Genomic DNA, 16,253 nt, shown 5'->3' with positions numbered 1-16,253 from the left:
CTTGAAAGATGCAGTGTACTTCTGAATTTTGGATGTGCTCTGAAGTGAGGGTCTGTTTTATTTATTAAAGCACCTGATTCTCTTGGCTTTTGTTGTATTGGAATTCAGAACTGGTACTCTCTCATTCATTTAAGAAACCCTGATGGAATACTGACTCTGTGTAGGACCCCGAGCTAATTGCTGTGGGGGCAAATTGAGATGCTGCAAGGAGCCTACAAGCCAAAAGGTGAAGATGAATACATTTGGTTTTCAATTAACCAGTGTCTGGAGAAGAAGAATGCCAGTGACAGTCCCTAATGGTAGTCTCAATAAAACTTGTCAAAACAAGACACAAAGAGAATTTAATGCAAATGTTTCAATTAGCATTGTATTCAACATTCAGGAACACATTTCCCATCCTATAGACCTTATCTAATGAATTAATTATTATCACAACTAGTGATTGTTAAATATTCACTCCAGCCATTCAATATAGTAATCCCCTTATGGGCCTGATACCATTGCATTTGCAGTGTAATCCCCCGAGGCAGATTACTGTTGCCATTTTATAGACGAGAGAGAGTAATGGAGTAATGGAGTAGTAGGTTGAGTGACACAAGTTGGTCTGCTCCCACAGTGCATGCTGAAGGTGACAGGGCAAGTTAATACAAAGCTGGGACTAGAACCCAAGTTCTGGATATTCCTTTTGGTGTTCTTTGTTCCAGATTCATGGTTTCCATCCATGTTCCATGAATCTTCTGGGTCCCAAGGGGATCTTGGACTGAGTGTAGAGATTGGGAAGGAGGCAAAGCTCATAGGACTTTGGGCCCTCCTCTAAATTCCAGCCATACAGCATGCTTTGAGATGATATTATATTGTATTATACCATACATTGTATTATATATAATGCAATATACTATATGTAATATTAATACGTCTTTCATTTTTAATGTTTGTACTACCGAATCCAATATCCAATATCCAAGAGTAGTGTGGACTAGATCAGAGGAATTCAGACTTTTAGAACGAAATCCTCCCTTCAAATGAAATTTTACATCTGTGTCTGTATCTATCGAATTTTCACTTAAAGTTTGAATTTTATTCAGTTCAGTTGAATTTCCACTCAAAATTCAAACTTCCAGAACAAAACCCTTTCATTTGAAGGAAGTTTAGTTTGATTCAGATCTTATGTCTCTTAGGTTTACCTGACTGACTCCTTCCTTCAACTGGAGTCTTACCTCTATAGCAATAATTTCCACTTAAATTTTGAATCTTACTCTGTTCAGTTGAATTTCTACTTGAAATTCAAGATTTTAGAACAAAATCTTTCCTTGAAATGGAAAGGTTTTATTTGAAAAGTTTGAACACCTCTGGTCTATTCTACATCCCTGTTGGCTATTTGTAGCTTACAAATTTGGCCCATGAGTTGTACCACTCTCATTAGCCTAATTTCAGGCTCAAGATGTCAGTCACTAGCTAAAGTCTTTTCTGCTGACAAGATCTGCATTACCGTCTGCTGTAGAATCTAACCTTTAAAGTGCCTATGTAAGCACAAATCCATAAAACTAAAAGTCACAGAAGAGGGAGAGAGGGTTTATTCCATTTTTAAGACTTTTGGTTTTATTTAGATCTTATGGGTTATCCTGACTGATTTATTTAGTATGTAAGTACGTCCCAGAGAGTGATCATACCGTGATCTTTGGATGTTTTCTGTTTACTTTTTCATATCAATTTTTTTTAATGAAGGAAAGTGCTTTAAAAAATAACCTGAAAGTATTATATCATCCTCTTCTTTAGCAGACTGCAGAATTTGATAGATGTATCCAGCAATTGTTCACTTGTGATGAAAGGAAACTTGAATTTTCTGGCACAAGAACATTTTTTTTAGCTCATGTCCAGATTGTCGAGCCATCACAAACTTGACAGAGATGAAGCAGGCCTTAAGAGGTAGGGCCACCATGTACAGTTGTGCAGGTTGTGTATTGTACAATTGTGAATGGATCTCTTGGACGTTGTGCAATTGGCAGTCCTGTCAGGAGGTCATGGATTTCAGTCTCTGTTGATTTGTAAGTATGGGAGAACTTGATGGCAGGCTTCAAGGCAGTAAGAATAAGAAGATACATTATGATGTCATTTCCAAAGTAGTGCCTTTCTGTACCTTCACTGCTTTCAGGTGAGGGCATTTCTGGTGAGAGTCTAGGAATAAGAAAAAAATTGGTGGACTTAAATGGAAGATGCTGGGGAAAGATGTAGTTCACCTTCATGTCAGAGATGGAAGGGTGGCTCCTTGCTGATTTATTTTGGGGTATACATGAAAAGCAGTTGTCTCCCATGCTTCAGCTTTTGATCTCTGTGCTCACTGGGTGAAGTTCAGTCCTGAACACCAAAGATTGTGATTTGGGATTATGGAAGGATTTATTAGTACCCAATTGAGAACCTTGGGTTAAATTTTCAAATGAATACAGGATCATGGTTCAACCTGCTCCTTCAGAGAATTTCTTATAACAGAGCATGAAGGCAGCAAGGTGTCTTGATGGGTTTTAGAGTTAGACAGACACCAGGCCTGTATCCTGGGGTCACCACTTGCCTTGGGTAAGTTTCTTCTATCCTCTAGCTGAGGGTTTTAGATGACTAGCTGATATTTAGGACCCCCTTTAGGTTAAAAAATTATATTATTGATTTTTGGAATAACTTGTACTTATTACACAATAAACCTCTTCCTTGGCTTTATGTATTCATTCAAAGTATTTATCAAATGCCTACTATGTTCCAGGAGCTGTGCTAGGCACTGAGTCTACAAGAGTGCACCATATGAGCAAAGTCTCTGCCTTTGGAGTTGGTCTTCTAGAGGGGCAGGTTGCTGGGGAAGAAGCAGCAAATAATGTAACGTGCAAAGGTAGAGACAAAAGGAGAGGGGCAATTTAGGGTGGTCAGGAAAGACCTCTGTGAGGTGGTAACATTTAAACGGAGTGGCAAAGGGTGGGTGGGAGTCCGCCATGGGGAGACTGGGGGGAAGAAGACCCTGGGGGAAGTGAGGGAAGGCTGCGATGCAGGGCGTGGGGGGGCAGGGGTGGGGAGACAAAACCGGAGAAGTGGGGGGGTCTGCTGTGAAGCCTTGGGGGTCAGAGTAGGGGCCTGCGTTTTATCCTAGAGGTAACAGTGGGAGCACGGAAAGGTTTGAGGAAGGGAGGTGGTAGGATTTATGTTTGAAAATGTTTTCTGGCTTCTGGTCAGAGATTCCTTGGGGGGTGGGGTGGGGTGGGGAGCATGGGGTGACGGGACCTGTGAGGAGCTATGGCCAGAGTCTTGCAGAGAGGTAGTGGGGCCCGGGCCAACAGTGGGGAAGGGAGAAGGATGGCCAGGCCTCCTTCTAGGTCTGTTTGCAAGTAGAAATGACAGAACTCGAGGAGGGAGGGAGCCACAGGGAGGCTGACTTGAGGTTGCCTCTACAATCTGGCCATTTGTCTTGAGCAAACTGGGTGGATGTTGATACCAGTCCTGGGAGAGGAGGCTTCTTTTTTGGCTGGTTGGCGATCAAATACAATTTGGACATAGGAAGTGTGAGACACAATTGCGGTCTGCCAGTGAAACGGAACCATTGGTATTTGCATGTATGAAGCTGATAGTCAGAGATGTGTTTTCTGGAGTTGAAATTTATTCTTAGAAGAAACTCTCTCCCCTCCCCTGACAGTTGAGGACAGTTTTCCCAGGGGATCGGGTCCTTCCAAATGTTACTTTCTCTTTTCTGATTCCAGCTCCCACCAGTGCCCATTGCTAGGTCAATATTATGGTGAAGGGTTTTCCAGTTAGTGCGCCAAGGCTGGGACCTTGGGATTGAGCATGGTGAACGAAGCCCATGCTTTCTTGGTATCCACACAGAGGAAGGTTGGCCATTCAGGTGGTGGCTACACTGCCCTCTGTGTAGTTTATGAGGATGACTTTGAGACTGTTATCATTAAATGCTTGGTTCTTGTTCCTGTTGTAAGTGGCCTAGGTGTTATGGCGATGGCCAGGGTGACCCAGGTATCAGTATCCCTTTAACCCAAGTAGCCAGCAGAGCTCCCCCGTTCTCTGCAGCAGGGGCATCGGGCCGCCTCCAGTGTTGACTTGTCTTGTCACCTGGGATGCAGCGTGACTTCTGTTCCTCTGGCTTTTGCACACCGATCCCTGAGTTGCCTCCTGCTGGCTCCCGTCCTCTGCTTCCCTGGGCATAAAGATCTGAGAGTCATCAGCAAATGGGTGGAATTTAAAACCTTGGCCCTGAAATAGATGAGTCATGGGGAGAATGCTGAGAAGAAAGGGCACAGGGATGAGCCCCACAAAAGTCCAATGTTTACAAATTTTTAGGAAGAGGAATCTGTAGAGTGGATTTTAAAAGACCTAAGCAGGGAGGGTGCCTGGGTGGTTCAGTCACTTGGTGAAGCATCTGACTCTTGATTTCAGTTCAGGTCATGATCTCAGGGTTTGGAGATCGAGCCCTGTGTCAGGCTCTTCATCAAGCATGGAGCCTCCTTGAGATTCTCTCTCTTTCCCTCTCCCTCTGCTCCTTCCCTGCTCACATGTGCGTGCTTTCTTTCTCTCAAAAACCAAACCAAACCAAACCAAACCCACAAGACCAAACCAGAGAGAGTGGAGGAAAATCTTGGGAATGTGGTGTCAAGAAGCCAGAAGTGGGAGCATTTTAAGAAGGAGTAAGGCCTGGGGTGCCTGAGGAGCTCAGTCAGTTAAGCGTCTGCCTTCGGCTCAGGTCATGATCTCAGGGTCCTGGGATTGAGCCCTGCGTGGAGCTCCACATCAGGCTCCACATCAGGCTCCCTGTTCAGCGGGGAGCATGCAGAATGCTATGGGAGGCCAAGTTAGGTGCGGCCATGTTGGTGGGCACTGGTTCTGGAAGGTGGAGGTGGTGGGGGTCCTGGGAAGGGCAGTTGTGATAGGGTGCCAGAGGTTCAAGCCTGGTTGTTTTTATATGGTTTTATGATTGTATCACCCAGTGTCGTACTTACCTACATTTTTGGCTGGTTGTGTTGGGTGGTTGATGGTTGTTCTCCTTCTGTCCCTCTGACATGGGATTACCAGATAAAATGCAGGACACCCAGTTAAATGCGAATTTTGGGAAAAAAAAATTTTTTTAAGTGTAAGTATATCCCAAATATTGCATGAGATCTACTTATTCTAATTTATGAAAATCTGAAATACAAATTAAATTTCCTCTTCTGCCTTTTTTGTTTTTTGCTGAATCTTTCAGTGCACATTGAGTTTTGTATACTTTAAAATGGTTAAAGTGATGAATTTCATGTGGTATAAATTCTAGCACACTCACCTACCCTAGCTAGACTGTCAAGTAGAAGCCACCTTTAAGTAGGTCTGCTTCTGGGTTGAGTCACAGGACCAGTAAAGAATGCCAACCTTGAGGGACCCTTTTTTTCTGGTGATAGCAAATGCTCCTATTAAGTTGCCTTAGGGCACCTCATAGAGTACCGAGCACACAGTAGGCACTCATGGAATGATAGAAGCTGCATTGTGTGCCGCAGGCACCATTAGCCCACGGAGATCCATGAATGGAAAGACCTCACCCTAGTACCTGTGAACCACTTAGAGAATGTCAGGAGTTGGACTTCACGTGGAAGTTTCCAGTGAATTAAGTGGTATGGCCCTTTTGTCTGTGCTTTAGGAACCGAGTGCTAACTCCATGACATACCTAATTTTGCCCTGTGACTCTGGAGCAAATGGCTTTGCTGAATTCAGCACCTCCCAGTTGTAGCAGCTTAAATGCCACTGGCATCTGAGGGGCCATTAAAAATCTTTAAATGGCAGGGAACTCTTGGAAATGCCCACAATTTCCAAGGTAGCTGGGTTGTGTCATTTGCTATTTTAATTGGTTATAACAATTTCCAGGCCCTTTTTCTTTTTCCTTTCTATGAAGTGGAGGAGTCATAACCACAAGACTGTATTTCAAATGACCTCTTTAGAGGCAACTTTCAAGCAATTAAGTACAGGTTGAATCCAAAGCTTTTGATGCATTAAATATCAGCTAGGATTTTCTATGAGGATTATATTTCTTGGTTAAAAGCTGAGAACCCGAAAGATAGGTTTAGCTATCTATGGAAATATTTTTTTTTTCTCTTGTGCTTTTTTTCCCCTGAGCTTTGCTATTTACAAGGACTGTTGCATCCCTCATTAACATTTGTTTACATGGCAGGCAGAAAGGGACGCTTTCATTTTACACTATTTTATTAAGTCCTACAATGTGCCAATATTCGCTAATTTGTGGTTTGGGTGTATGTTTCTGAGCCAGTCCTATGGTTCTTATAACTGGGCAGTTCCTTGATTGGAAATATGTTTTAGAGGATGGCTTAATTGCTGATAACCCATCACATGGGTTCACTTGGGTGACAGCCGGGGGTCTAAGGACCCATCAGAAATAACATGGAAGAGGAAGTAAATTTTGGAAAATGATGCCAGAGCACACTTCTTTCTGTACTCCCTTGTTTTATGAGCTGTTTCTTGGGGAGCAGGTTCAGGACCAGCATAATAGCTTGGACGATTTCCTCAGGCCCAGGCAGGGATCTGTTTGCCCTCTGAGATTTCGGATGCCTTTTCTAGATCCTTCAGCGTCGGGCCCTTTCTGAATTACAGGAATGGTGGGGGAAGATTGCTTCACCAATTCACCCACCTTTTTAGCTGGTGAGTTCCTGGACACCAGGGTCCTGCTTCATCACCTGCGTGTGCATTGGTTCCTAAGGCATGTTAGATACTAGACCAGGATCTGTTGAATCCATGCCATGAGTATTAATTGAGCTCTTATTATATGCTGTGCCCTGGGATTGGGACTGTGGGAGATTTAGAGGTAAGGGTCCCAGAACAAGGGGGCATGTAGAGGAATTTACTCTCTAGCAGGAGGGATTACTCATGAGAAAGGACTGCAGATAACAGGGCAGTGGAGGGAGATGTTGGTCTGACGAGAAGGGCCAGCCTACATCCAGCAGCTCATGGTTGGTTGGGAAACTCCCCTGGAGGCTGGTTCAGCCCTAGGATTCCCTACCAGCAATGACTCTTGCTTCATCGGATGCCATTTGGTTCCCCAAATCTAGAAGTGCTGGTTTATCAAAGATTCCCTTCTCTGTCTTTTTTAGATCTGTTCACCCAATTTTCCAGTAAGTCTGTTGACTCCTTGAAGACTTCACCAATTAGAGCTATTAATAGTATTTGGAAACACTTCTCAGGCTTCAGAGAAATGGAGGGGTATTTACTACATCACTGTCTCCCCAGCCTCATGAGAAACAATGTGGGCATTCTTTCCCCTTTCAGGTTTCCCCCTTCCTCCCTCCCGCACTCACTCCCAGCCTCTGATGGCTGCATTTGCAGCGAATCACAGAAATGTTGCTGATGTCAGCAGCTCTGAGACTGCATTAAAGGAGCCACTCTAAGGGGAAAATTATCCAGCGGGTGATGCTGAAAGGCAAAGCCATTTTGTAGGGTGTTTTGTAGAAACCGTTTTCCGCCTTTGATAGATTGCATTCATTTTTGCGACTTAGTAGGCACAGCGAAGGAAGAGCCATCTAAAATTTCTTTTTCATCCAAGTTGGTGTTTTTTTTTTTTTTTTTTTTAATATAGGAGGTTTTAGTGGTTACGAAGCAAGCCAGGAGCTCTGGGTGGCTATCCGAGGGGCCCAGCGTACTACGGTGTTGAGACTCCATCTCGGTGACCCCAGCACAAGGGTACAATGAGGGTACAGATCATCCTACATAAATGGTTTGTTCTTAAAGATATACACATATAAACCACAGCCCCTTTTAGTCGAACACGCAGCTTGCCGTTTCAGTGCTTTCCCCAGCAAATCCTCTCATAAAGTAGACAGCTGTCTTGCAAATGGATCTCCATGTACAATTTCAGGTCGTGTACAGTCAGATACACCTTAATATCTCTGTGACGTCTGTCTGGATGAGCGTTTCTGAGCAGGGAGATAGGGCAGCTGGCTGTGTGGCCCCGAGCTGAAGAAGGAAAGTGTAGGTTTGGAGCATCAGCGATCCCCAAGGCTGTTTGGATTCCCAGCAGCCTGGGTGAGGTCTCTGAGCAGAGAGAAAGAAAAACATAGAAGGGGGTGTCTCCAGTGGCTCCAGGAAAGGACAGAAAGAGGGGGAGTGGAGTCTGTGAGCTGGAGAGTGAAGTGTTGAACTTGGAATCTAAGCTGGGTGGGGAGGGAAGAAAACAGAGTGGGGGGGGGCATGAGAGAGTGAGAAGTTGGGGCAGGATGTGTTGTGGGGGTAGTCACGGGGAGAGAGCTGGGTGGATAGGGAGCTCAGGTCTGAAGTGGATTACTGAGGCAGGGTCATTTCTTGTGATGATGGCATTCGGGATGTGGCCATAGGAGGAGGCAGCTGTAGTGGAAACCACTGGTGCTCCTCCAGCCTTCCAGAACGTTCTTCCTGACCCCGTGTAACCCTCCTCCAGAGTCTATGCACTTCTCCCCCTGTAGCTTGTCCCTACAAAGAATCCCTTTTGAGAAGATTTTCCTAGGTCTACTGACATCTCTTACCAGGACGCTCCTGAGCATTTATGTCCCTCCAGGGGTTTCTGTAGCCAGTGACTGACTAAGAGAGTTGGGACAAACTTGGAGAAGGCATTTATACTGCAGAGCTCCCATGGGCTCAGGGGACAGGACTTCAGCTGGAGCTCGTGCTTATTTGGCTTCCTATCCTTCCCAGCCCTGCTTCCCCACTCCTTTAGGGGCTTCTCCTGGTGAAGCATTTCCCAAATAAATTGTTTCCACACCAATCTTCACCTTGGGATCTGCTCTGGGGAACCGGCCTGAGTCACTGGTTGAAGTGGGTTGGAGATGATGGTAGTGGTGATGAAATCAAGGAAATGGGAGTTTGGGTATTGGGTGGATTGTCTGTGAAACAACTGAAATATCTTGGGAGGAAAACAGGACCTGGACGAAAGCTTTAGGGCATCAAGGAGAGAAGGCAGCTCTACCACTGACAGCCATGAGAAGAGGAAAAAGTGGAGGAATCAGAGGATTTGGATCTCAAAGGAACAGGGATTTGGACATGAGGGTATGGGGTGTTATTTTTCTGGGACAGGTTGGCCCTGACATTGTGGACGAGGGAGACTGAACAACCTCTACCTGAATGCCACACTCAGAGGACAGTGTCCTCAGGGGAAGCCCAGGTGTCACTGAAGAAGATGGAGGAAGGTTCCCTCAAGATGCTGAGAAAGTTGGAGAGGTCTTTAGTCTGGTGGACCTGAGATGTCTTTGGAAAGGTTTGGGATGGGAAGGGAAGGTTGGATCAGAGCAGAGGAAGCAGAGAGTAGAAGAGGGATTAAAGCTACATTGGAGAATCAAAGCAAGGGGGAAGCTTACATCCACTGGTTTCACTGGCCCTGGGCTTCTCAAAAGAATTGGTCCCTTGAGCTTCCTGGCAGATGGTGGTTTGGCAGCCTGGACACTGAGCGTGGAGTTCGCTATTACTCCTGGCACAGAGTTGGCATGTATTTGTTGAATAAGTGAATAAATGGCACATGAAGTTTCTAAATGCCCCTCCCTCTTCATCACTGGAAAACATTAGTGTCCTGATCACCTCTGTATTTTATGCTCTGATAAATGTGGAATTTTCAAAGTATCTCTAGCTGCTTCTGTCAGCATCATTGGGTGGGATGCAGTGAACAGATTTCTTTAGGTTAGGGAATCAGGCAGTGTACTGGCTTAGAGACTTAAGTCATAGGATCTTTCTGCCAAATGGATTAACATGCGTTTTTCAGTTTTGTTTTCTACTGTGGGTCTGTAAAACCAATTGGTTCAATTAGTACAACCACTTGTGATCTACCCAAGGAAATTTGCCGGGGTCAGAGGGCAGCATGTGGTGGGGGGGCAGGGCTGGGGAAGGAAGAGGGCCCTGAGCACATGGGGCGTTGGAGGCCATGTAAACGGTGTGGAAGTAATTCTGGGGTTTTAAGCAGGAGCAGGATTAGAGTTTTAGAAGGATTCCCCTGCTCCAGGCTACTTGGGAAAGGTCCTCCTTCCTGGAGCCCAGTGAGGAGAGGTAACTGCTTTTGACAAAACACCTGGGAAAAGCAAACCTCTTTCTGGAAGGAATAGGTCCTGACAATGGGATTTAAAACACTTGGCCCCAGGGTAAAGGAGATATTTTGGGAACTACAGCTGCTTATATTATTTTTAATCCAGAAGGTAAGGGGAAAAACCTCTTTTTTTTTTTTTAAATGCTCTAGTTAATTTAAATTATGGAGGAAAAAACTTAGAGTAAGATACAAAGTATGGGGCTGCCTCTGTGGCTCAGTGGGTTAAGCCTTTGCCTTTGCCTTTGGCTCAGGTCATGATCTCAGGGTCCTGGGATGGAGCCCCACATTGGACTCTCTGCTCAGTGGGGAGCCTGCTTCCTCCTCTCTCTCTCTCTCTGCCTGCCTCTGCCTACTTGTGATCTCTGTCAAATAAATAAATAAAAATCTTAAAGAAAAAAATAAGAGACAAAATATTATTCAGGAAGCATTTTGGAACTAGACAACAGAGCCCCAGCCATAGCTTTGTGCCTTCAGACGTTGACCATACAGTCACGACAGAGGGGTCCATTGCACCAGCATGGTGGAGTGTGGGGCCTGTTGGGAAAACCACAAAGTAGGGAGCCCCAGATCTTGGAAGTTGAGCAGGGCCATGGAAAAGGACAAGGCTGTTCTGACCAGCTCAGCATGGACAAGGAGGAGCCCTGGTCCTGGGCTCTTTCTCGTCTTCTCTAGGAATTGAACAAATCATGAGGAGCTTTCCTTAGACTGTTTCAATGTCTGAGAACTTTAACCCCTTGGCTCTGAATGTCTGTCTGGGGAAAAAAGTACTACAGTACTGGGGCTACTCATAGTACCAGATTCAGTGAATTCTGCAGTCAGATTTTCTGTTGGGGAAGTGTATAAAATTGATATCACAAATGCTGGTAAATTTATGGATGGATGCATGAATGAATTCAGGAATGAAGTAAGTTATAAGTAGGAGCAACTCAGTTGTAGGCACTGTGCTAGGCACCACAATGAGACATAAGGAGAGCATAGAGGAAGGACATCTGATTATATTGGGGGGTGGGCAGTCAGAGAAGACTTCCTGGAGGTGGTGACACATGAAGTGACTCAAGAAGTGAGTAGGAGGTATTGTGGGCCAGATAAAGAGTGGGGAGAAGAAAGGTATCTGGGAAGCAAGACAGCCCTAAGGGCCACATCAGCAGGTGGCTCAGCATGCAAGGGTCAGGGTACTGCTTGGTTTGGCAGGGTCAAAGTTTGTGTGTGGGGGCGTGGCAGCAGGTGAGGCTGGGGAGACAGGCAGGCACCATATCCTGGAAGGAGCCTGTGCTTTAACAAATCACTATGGTGCCTTCAGAGGAGCACAGGTGTCAGGTGGCCGAGTTCAGAGTCACCCCTGGAAGAGCGCCACCTGGCTGCGATGTGGAGGATGGATTCGAGGAGGCAGGACTGGAGGCTTTGGAAGCGATTCTGGTGAGAGAAGACAGGGTCTGCCCTAAAGGAAGAGGAGGGGACAGATGAGAGTCAAGGTGGCAGCATGTTCTCAGCTCCCTTTAGTCTGGTTTCCTTTCGTCTTGGTTCCCTGTCTCTAAAGGGTCCCAGAAATTTCCTGATGCCTTGGTCTCTTCTATCTGGGTGCAAAGCCTGGCGTTTTAAGAGGACCAGGTGAGGGGCGCCTGGGTGGCTGAGTGGGTTAAGCCTCTGCCTTCGGCTCAGGTCATGATCTCAGGTCCTGGGATCGAGCCCTGCATCGGGCTCTCTGCTCAGTGGGGAGCCTGCTTCCTCCTCTCTCTCTGCCTGCCTCTCTGCCTACCTGTGATCTCTGTCTGTCAAATAAATAAAATCTTTAAGAGGACCAGGTGAGAGAAATCCCTGAACCCAAAGGAAAAAATCTTTTCTGCGGTGGCCTTCTGGGGACATGCATGGCTTGCTCACTTAGTGTGTATAGACTGTCTCTGTGTTCTTATCAGGACTAGTCTGAGCCCCCTTAAGGTAGGGCTGTCAGATGGAAACTGAAAGAACAAGGTCTGGCTGTTGGCATATGTGGCATCAGAAGGACCTCGCATATTCTCTCTGTTCTCAGAGGACGGTCATGGTGAAACCGGCTGCTGTGAGGCTCCTCAGCATTCCTCCTTCTTCCCGACACCCACCCTCTGCACTTGCCTCAAGTCCACGTACTGGGGATTCTGGGCTCAGCGTTCCGCGCTGGAGCTCTCTGGACTCTGAGCTGCCAGTGTAGGTGGCCCTGGACCCATGCCAGGCCTGGGAGGGTTGCGGGGAGGGCAGGAGTTCTCTGCTTCTCGTCAGTGTGTTGCAATCTGTTGTACTTTGCCTGGGTCAATAGGCAGAGTCACGTTGCTGTGGGACAGCGGCATCTCTGAGGTGGCTGCCTTTCATGTTCCCAAGAAACCCTGAGTCCGGGGGATGTCATTTGTTTCAAGTGGCGTGGAGGAGTGGAGGCACTTGGGGTTGGGTGTCTGACCATGGGTCCAAGGGTGCCGCTGCCCCGGGCCTTCAGGCCTCACCTGGCAAGGGGGACAGATAATGACAAGCGCTCTCCACACAAGGTCTTGTGATGATGCACTAGGTTCATGCTTGTGTAAGATCCTGGTCGACTCTCCCACGGACTCTGAAGGCTGGGATGGGTCCTATTCCTTTCCGTGTCCCCCAGCGCCAAGTATGGCACCCGGCTGACTCCAGGGTTTGTTGACTGAGTGCAAGAACGGGAAAGTCTGAAAAATTCAAAACTACCACGAACCAGGGCGCCTGGGTGGCTCAATTGGTTGGACGACTGCCTTCGGCTCGGGTCATGATCCTGGAGTCCCGGGATCGAGTCCCGCATCGGGCTCCCAGCTCCATGGGGAGTCTGCTTCTCCCTCTGACTTTCTCCTTGCTCATGCTCTCTCTCACTGTCTCTCTCTCAAATAAATAAATAAAATCTTAAAAAAAAAAAAAAAACTACCACAAACCTCCTCAACCACAAAGAAGCAGATTTCCGCGCGTGCTCGCGTATCTACCCGAGTTTAGGTGAAAGTGGAATGGGCGAGCCTTTGTGAGGAAATATTTTAAAATGAAAATTGACTGAAGGAATATTGTCCTCCCCGCCTTTCCCTTCTCATCACTTCTGGGCAGTGCGTTTGCTGCCAGATACTTTTCCGGGGGAGTCATGAGGAACGATCGGTCATTACTTTCTACGCCCCATCTATTATTGATACATTTCAGATAAAAGGGCCCTTTCCACCAGGGGAATGTCTTTGTTTCCTATTCTTCTGTGCCTACGCTCCAGAAGAGAACTGACTTTGAAGTCAGATTATTTTCATTTTAATCCCGACTCCCCCGCTTTCTGCCCCCTTGACCTCTGGTTAGCCATGTACTCTCTCCAGGACTCAGTTTCTTTATCTGCAAAGCGGGGATACGCGGTGGCTATGCCCGTGCATGTGCCTTGCAGCCCTGCCGTGGAGTCCTTACTATCCACCTTCAGCAGATAAAGAAACAGAGAAAGTAAGTGGTCAACCAGACACGGATGGCTTCGGGACTGAAACTCTCCTGGTGCTTTGGAAACTTGGGATTGGTGGATTCTATTCAGACTCTGCTCCTGGGGACAGCCTCTTAGCAAACTGGCATCAGGAATTGGTCTGAGAAAGACCTTTGTCAGGCCCAATTTTGCTCAGCCTCAGGGGTGCTAGAAGTCCCGGAAACATCGGTGATGCAAATCAGTGAAGGAAGCCCAGCGGCAGCTGACCTCTGAGCTCAAGGCTGCCACTGGGCTTCCTCCTAATGTCTCGTCACCTGACACTGTGAAGGATGTTCCCTAAGTAGGTTATCAAACCCCTGAAGCCGGGAGGGACTCTGACTTAGCCCCACCAGAGCTTGGCGCCTCCTGCTGACTTGGCATTAAGTAAATGCTAGTCACTGAGGATGGCGGGGTTTCGGGTGGGCCTTTTGTTTAGAGTCTGAAGGAGTTAACAACAACAACAACAACAACAACAGAAAACAAACATTTGCTCTATGCCAGGCGCTGTGCCAAGAAATGGAGATCCAACAATCAAATGACAAGCTTTCAGAATCCCTGGAAATCCTAGGGATTTCCTGGCTTGTGGGGAGACAGGCATGCCGAGTCTGCCTGGAGAGTCCACGACGACTTCACGGGGGAGGCGTCTTTGAGCTGGGACTGAGGAGGGTGGGAGTCTCCCAGGCATGTGAAGATGGGGAGGGGGCTCCCGGCCAAAGGAACATCCATGGACTGCGGAGGCATGGCCAGAGCATTGCTATGTTGGGGCACCTGCTGTGGAGGGCTGCCGGAGTGCCTGGCTCTTTCCCACTGAGCACTCCTCCCCCACATTGTATGTGTGGTTTCGATGTGCCAAGTTCTCCTCCTTTTATTCCTCATTCAATCAGCGTATTGTGTGCCAGGCACCGTACAAGACACTGGGTACAGAGCTGAGAGGGTAGGCCTGGGTCCTGCCCTCCTGAAGCTCTAAGTCCAATGACAAGTAAACAGCCCAGTGAGTGTGGACCAGAGCGACCTAACCTAGCAGAGGTCAGGAGACCTAACCTAGAGGGGCATATGAGTTTCCTATTGCTGCTGTAACAGATTGCCATCATTTTAGTAGCTTAACGCAATGCCTATTTATTATGTTGTGATTCTGAAGGTCAGAAGTTCCAAATCTGTCTCATTGGGCCAAAATTAAGGTGTTGGCAGGGCTAGATCCTTCTGGAGCCTCTAGGGGAGAGTCTCTTCCTTGTCTTTTCTGGTTTCTAGGAGCTGATTTCATCCCTTGGCTTGTCACCCCTGCTTCTTTTCTTACGTGTTTTCTTTCTCTGACCCTCCTGCCTCTCTTTTGTGATTACATTGGGCCGACACTGGTATTCTGGGATAATTCCTTATCTCTCGATCCTTAACTTAATCACATTTGCAAAGTTCCTTTTGTGATTTAAGGTGATGTAGGCAGAGGGCCCAGGGATTAGGATGTGAACCTCTTCAGGAGCCATTATTCTGCCCACCACAGAGGGGACAGGGGGAAAGGGGGGGGGTGCTTCCAGAAGTAGTATTTAACCCCAGCTTTGTCAAAGATGGGTCCGTGTGGAGGCAGGGGAGGTCGCTTAGGAGGCTGCTGGATTGGCCCAGGCAAGCCGTCGTGATGCACCCCCCCGCCCATGAGGTTGGTTATCCTGGGAAGGGTGAGAGGCACAGAGCACTGAGAGGCAGCAGGGAGGGTTATGAGTGGGAAATGTGGAGGCAACGTTGAAAGAAACCTAGACAAGACGTAGTTCAGTATCAACAAAGGTTAATAGGAGCCTGAAAGTCGTGTTCTGTAGGGAAGGACTAGCAAGAATATGATGCCCATGGTACTGATTCGGACTCTTAAATCTTTCAGTGAGAGATTCCAGATGGTTTTGCATTCAGTGAGTCAGAAGGAAATCTAACATTTTACGATTTTATTTGCTAGGATCACGTCTAATTAAAGGTTGATGTTCTGCTTGGTTTTCAAAGAGAAAAGCGATTTTAAGGCTGCAGGAGGAGGGCGCCTGGGTGGCTCAGTGGGTTAAGCCGCTGCCTTCGGCTCAGGTCATGATCTCAGGGTCCTGGGATCGAGTCCCGCATCGGGCTCTCTGCTCAGCAGGGAGCCTGCTTCCTCCTCTCTCTCTCTGCCTGCCTCTCTACCTACTTGTCATCTCTCTCTGTCAAATAAATAAATTAAAAAAAAAAAAAAAAAAAGGCTGCAGGAGGAAAGGCAGGTATTTGCAGACCTGGATTCCTTGAGGTGGCCACCCTTCTGGCTGGGTGTCCTCAGGGTCACTGGTGTTCTGCACAGGGAGGGAGTGACATTCTGTGCTTTTGTTTGTCTTGAGTTTCCGAAGGCAGAGAACGAGCAGTCCGCTCTCTGGAGTGGGACTGTTTGCTCCACTTAGGTAATTACCTAATACCATCCCCTAATACCTTATTTACACAACAGCCAGGCTGCTCTATGACAGAGGCCATAATAAGCATTTGTGTAATAAAGGTAGAGGAAAATCGAACGTGTTGCTATTCACTGCTGCACAAGACAGATCTCTAAAGTGCATGATAGCGTCGTGTGTGCAACACGACCCTGCTCTTCCTGCCATTCTAGAAAAGCCTCCAGCTTCACAAATTTATTTCCAAGGTAATGAAATTGCCCTTCTAGAGACGAGGGACCTTTGAGAATTAGATGTGTTCTCAAACCGAGGGGAAATTTCTTTTCCAAAGGCTTCTTACTGGAGGAAAATA

General features: G+C 47.0%; 1 protein-coding gene across 9 annotated transcripts in view; it reads left to right on the top strand.

Moving 5' to 3' along the window:
* KCNK10 (potassium two pore domain channel subfamily K member 10) overlaps positions 1–16,253 on the top strand; it is a 138,106-nt gene that overhangs the window by 46,078 nt on the left and 75,775 nt on the right. The gene's annotated exons all lie outside the window — the stretch shown is intronic.

Source organism: Mustela nivalis, assembly GCF_964662115.1.
Source record: "Mustela nivalis genome assembly, chromosome: 6".
Lineage (NCBI taxonomy): Eukaryota > Metazoa > Chordata > Mammalia > Carnivora > Mustelidae > Mustela > Mustela nivalis.
The sequence above is the reverse complement of the archived record's forward strand: the minus strand, read 5'-3'. Positions and strand labels throughout refer to the sequence as shown.